This window comes from Thalia democratica, chromosome 4 (genome assembly GCF_965202585.1).
Source record: "Thalia democratica chromosome 4, ktThaDemo2.hap1.1, whole genome shotgun sequence".
Classification (NCBI taxonomy): domain Eukaryota; kingdom Metazoa; phylum Chordata; class Thaliacea; order Salpida; family Salpidae; genus Thalia; species Thalia democratica.
The window spans coordinates 45,839,471-45,845,461 of NC_139168.1; positions in this window are offsets into that span (position 1 = coordinate 45,839,471).

Sequence of the window (5,991 nt, forward strand, 5' to 3'; positions counted from 1 at the left end):
AATCTTAACTAGACTAAACAAACAACCAGTTTAGTTAAAGTAAATTAAAACATTACAATAAGCGAAAAAAAAAACAAACAATTAAACTTAAAAAGTATGTGTTTTTTGGGAACGGGTTTAAACTCCCCGAAGACGAAATTGCACGAGGGGACTAATTTGCACGAAAGCACAAAATTACACGAAGAAAAATTTGAACTAGGGCACAAAATTGAACAAAGGAACAAAATTGCACGGAGACGATTTTGCACCAAGGGTCAATTTTGAGCGAGATTTAAAAAAAACAGAAAAAAAAAACTAAAAGATAATTTGATAAAAAAAAAAGTTATTGACCGAGGGTAAGGGTTAGTGGTAACAGTGATAGTAAAAATAACTAACAAAAATCATTATTAAAAAAAAAAAATTAATTAAAAAAAAAAAAAGAAGCTACCGACCGAGGTTAAGGGTAACAGTAATAGTAAAAATTAAAACTAAAAAATAACTTACCAAACGAGAGTAAGGGGTAACAGTGATAGTAAAAAAAAAACTAAAAAATAATTAAAATTAATAAAAAAATCAAGAAACAAGTTTAAAAAAATTTAACCCGTGCAAAATCGTCTGCTCGTGCAGAAGTATCTTCGTACAATTTTAGGCACTCGTGCAATTTTTCCCTCGTGCAAATTTGACAGCTACCTTTGTTTTTTTAACGGCCTTAAAAATTAGCTTTTATAACACTGTAACAAGTAAAAAGTTTTTAAAAATTAAATTCTTAAAAAACTTGAAAAAATTTAAAAATACTTTTATTTAACTCAAGTTAACAAAGATTTTTTTTTGTAGATTTAGGCATATAAAAACAATTCTTATATTTTTTCTTGCGGTCTAAAACTTTTTTAAATTGAAATAAGTTGACTAGAAACTTTAAGTACAGTAACCTCTCGCTTATTTACGCACATTGTGTCCACAGAAAAAGTGCGTAAAGATATGAGAGATCGTAAAGAAACAAGAGGTACCAAATATACTCACTATAATGGCTGTATTTTAATATTGCTTTAAGTTAAAAGCAGACTGGGCACTTTCCCACTTTTAACTATTTGTTTACTTCATTTATAAATATGAAAACAACAGATAAAACTATACATATATTAAAAAAAAAGGATTTGAATTTATATAAAATAATAATAATACGAGTAGAAATAATTTTACTATTTTAATAATAAGTAGAAATTATCTTTATCTTTATTTATATGTGACATTTATATTCTTTTCTATTTAGCAAACTCCAAATTATAATTAACAATTTCTTTACAATTATAAAATGGTGTTTATTAATATATAGGGCAAGACTGCTGTATTATTTCTTTATGTTTTAAACTCTCATTATTTCATTTTACTTTTATTATTAAACACAGTCATTTTTATTCCAGAATTTTGATTTAATCTCTTATTGTTAACAAAATTTCTGATATACTGAGGTATAACTAAATGTTTATCAATTAGTCAAGGAACATAAATTTACAAAGTCTAAAGACATATAGATGTGTGTTAGCATTCAGAAACATATTTTAATTTAAAAATATACATTAAACCTAATTTGTGCAATATTGAAAAAAAAAAATATTTTCTGAATTTTGTAGAATTCTGAAATGCGTAATTAAACGAGAGTGCGTAACGTCACGAGTGCGTAAAGATCCGAGAGGTTACTGTAGTTTGATATTTTAGCTTTGAGAACCGCCTACTTTTAATTTAAAAGTCGTGAGCCGAAGTTTGCTGCATATATTAATTTCATATATATAACTAATTGCAAAATACATTCAAAATAAACAGTACATTTGTTTTATGTAGCTCGTATTATAATCTTAAGCAGTTTAGATTACAAGTAGATAACATTAGTACACAAATTACAAAAAAAAAACGTAATTATGAATATCTGTACAAAACGCAATCAGTGCGTAAGTTCAACTTAGTTCGAAACAAACAACTACGAAACCATAATTTTAGTTAACTTGGGAGATGACAAAAAGAGCACAACCCGCAACCGATGGTAATATTCCGGTGTGTAGGCTGTGCTTAAAAAGATCAACTGCCTACATGTTTGCGTTGAAACAAGAGGGTTTTTAAGCATAAGAAGCGAGTTCATATAGTCCTGCCGACATATGAACTCGCTTCTCTTAAAGTTCATATTTTAAAACTTTGTAGTCAAATGTTTGCACTTATTTGTTTCAAACAAAATTTAATTTTGCACTGATTGTGTTCTGTACAAATTTTTATAATTACGTCATAATGCTTTTTGTGAACTAATCTTATTAATTTGGAATCTAAACAGTAGAAGATTATAGCAATAAGCTATTTGAAACAAGTGTACTGTTTATTTTGAACGTCACATTTTGCAATAAATTATTAAAGCCCTTTATGTGGTCTCAGTAAAAATTGACTCTCTTATTTCATTTCTATTATATATATATATATATATATACATATATATCGCTTATTTGTAGCTAGAACTTTTTTTTAGTGCATGAAAACTCAAATTCCGAAAATACTAAAACTTAAGAAATATTTTACAGGACCACATATCAAAAAGTAAATACATATTTAAAAAAATTAATGTTGAGGTATAATCAATACCTAGAGACCATTTTTTCAATTAAAACATTAAAAAAAAAATTAGATTTAGCTTAAATTAATTTTAAAGTATAGTAATTTTAAAAACTCTCTTTTCACAGTAGTTTTTTCTATCATATGCTTTTTAACTTATATCTACAATCGGTTTATTTATTTATAAAATAATAAAAACAAGAACAAACAAAGCAAAAAATAAGTTGACTTGTACATAAATTGTTTTTAAAATAGGCTAACTAAAATTATTCGATTTTATGAATATTTTGAAACGTCACGATGTGTTTGTGTGATTGTTTAAAAATTTAGATATGTACTTTATTTCGTTCTGAAGATATGTGTTAAACATATATATATATTTTACTTTATGAGATATGGTCTCATAATAGTTTTTTTAAGAATTTGAATTGCCATGTAAGCCTTGTTTTAAACAGGATGCCGAATATATAACCTTCACAAAGCTAAAACATTTTTTTTTATACTATTTTTTAAAACACAGGATTTACTTTCACTTGATGAAACAAATTAATACATCATGAAATTATCATAACTATTAATCACAATATTTTTTAGATTGTTAAATTTATTCAGTCAGGTTTTATATAATTGTATTAGAAAGCCAAAAAATGATTTAGTTTTAAAACTATTAACAAAGTGTATGCAAGCTTATAATTTTTTGAATTTCTATATAAAAACGTTGATGAAACATTTTTTTTTAAGTATCAAATTTTATAAAAGCGAAAAGCTATTTCATTTTGAAACAACTGGTTATAAACGGATTTTTCAAAGAAAACATTATTAGTTGCGGGTTTCTGTAATTAATATTAAACAAAGTAGTTAAAGCACTAAGGTACAAATCAAAGAACTGAAAACCAGTAACATACTAGAATATTTAAATTTTTGAAGCTGTAAAACGTTCACTTATTAAGATTAAATATAAGAAAATTCTAAAATTAATCGTGTGTATAAGATTCTAGATGCTTTCGACAGGATCTTATTCGAAGTTTTTTTTTTGTACTAATGGAGTAAATACTTTTTTTTTTGGAATATTTTGTTTTTAGATTTAATCTATAAAACTATCCTGTGATGCATTTAGACATAATATAAGATTTTCATCTAGTTTTGGTATATTTCTAAGCTTTTAAATAAAGTTAGTTCAAACTCTTAATTTAAAAAAGTACGCAATGCCTAAATGAAATGCTAGTACAGTTTCATTATAAGTAGTGATGTACCGGACTCACTGTCCGGGTCCGGGTCCGGCCGGATATTGCCATTTTTGTCTGATATCCGGATCCGGCCGGACTCTAATTTGAAAAAAAAGTCCGGATCCGGTTCCGGCCGGATTCTAATTTGAAAAAAAAGTCCGGGTCCGGTTCCGGCCGGATTCTAATTTGAAAAAAAAGTCCGGGTCCGGGTCCGGCCGGATCCTAACAGAGATCCGGCCGGACCCGGATCTAGTTTGTAAAAAAGAGCATACTGAAAAGTTTTTTTTTCAAAAACAAACCCTGTGTAAATTAATAAGAGTCATTTTCGTCAATTAAAATTAAACACCTACCGTGATTGGCTCATTTTGTACACGTGACTAATTTACATTTGTTTACATTTAAACTAACAAATAAACAGTTCAGATATGCAACTCTTTACATATGTTGTAAAATTGAAAATTTTGGAACGAATACTTGCATTATTTATTGTTTAAAGTTGAGCTCAGAGAAGATTTAGAGTTAATACGGTTGAATGTACGAGCCAATGAGAATCATATGACGAAATGTTTCAAACTAAATACTGATGCAACAAAACATCAGAACATGACAGGCAGTATATATGTAAAGAGTTAGTTAGTTTGGTGTGCAGCTTGAAGCAACAAAATATCTTGAACGTTTTTGTTAAATCTTATTGTAAGTAGTGTTTTGTTTTAAAAGTGAATATTTCAACTGGTGTTTAATTGTTAAAATATTTAAGCCAGGTTTATAGTTTGATAGTTTATTAAAAATTTTACAGTTTCTTCTTTACTAAAAGTTTTATTTAATTTTTAGTTTATTGTTTTAAGTTTATTGATATAGATTTAGATAGCTTCCAGTTTTTAAAGTGTTACCAAAGTAATTAATAATTTTGTATATGCTAGTATTTCTCGCTGTGTTTTATATAAAAGATTCATCACTTAAAACTGTCGTGTCTGATTATAGAAAGTAGTCTCTGTTAGAATTTAGTATTTGTTAGATAGTAATTAAATAAGGTAGGATTTAATTATGATGGGTAGTACTAATCAGTTAAGTGTACCACAATCACTTCACAACTTTACTACCAAATTGTCAACCTTTGCTAGCTGTTCTACTGATTATTAGATTAAAGTAATTTTTCAGTTTTTAAAAACCTCATTCTGACTCAGGCTTGTTTATACTCACTCTAGCTAGTTTTATTGACTTAAACAGTGGCAACCCTGCTAGTTTAAATTTTTTTTGGAATTTTAGAAAATCTTGGACTGCCTCAGGCTAGTTTAGTTTTTTATAAAAACTCAGGCTTGTTTTCTTTTAAATTTTGAGTGAGTTTGAGCTGATCCAGTTTTCAATATTTGGTAATTTTCCAGTGTATTTTGTTCAAGAACTTGATTTCAGATTTTTAATTGTTAATAACACCTAAATTTGTAAACCTTGTGGCTAGCTGTTCTACTTATTATTAGATTAAAGTTCTTTTTTTCAGTTTTTAAAAACCTCATTCTGACTCAGGCTAGTTTATACTAGTGATGTACCGGACTCACTATCCGGGTCCGGGTCCGGCCGGATATTGCCATTTTTGTCTGATATCCGGATCCGGCCGGATTCTAATTTGAAAAAAAAGTCCGGATCCGGTTCCGGCCGGATTCTAAATTGAAAAAAAAGTCCGGGTCCGGTTCCGGCCGGATTCTAATTTGAAAAAAAAGTCCGGGTCCGGTTCCGGCCGGATTCTAACTTGAAAAAAAAGTCCGGGTCCGGGTCCGGCCGGACCCGAAATTGTGGGTCCGGTACATCACTAATTATAAGTGTAAGCTTTTAAAAGACGAAAACAAATAAAAATAACTTATCAGTTTATCATTTTCTAATTTATGAAGGTAAAATTTCGAGCCTTAAGTGAGAAACCAAAGCTTTTTTGTTAAAGATAATAAAAGTCGTTAGTTCTGAAAAGTTTGTACTAAAAAAAAAGCAAACAATAACAAAAAAATAAATATTTTCAAGTTACCTTAATTTAGATACTAACTTTTTTTTTTTAATAAATAAAATAATACTTTTAAAAATGTATTAACTAGAAAATTATTTACTACTTTATCACACAATTTACATATATTACTGATTTGTAAAAGTTTCAGTACCAAAACTAACCAAAAAATGTCACTACCTTAATAAAACAAACAATTTAAGTTTT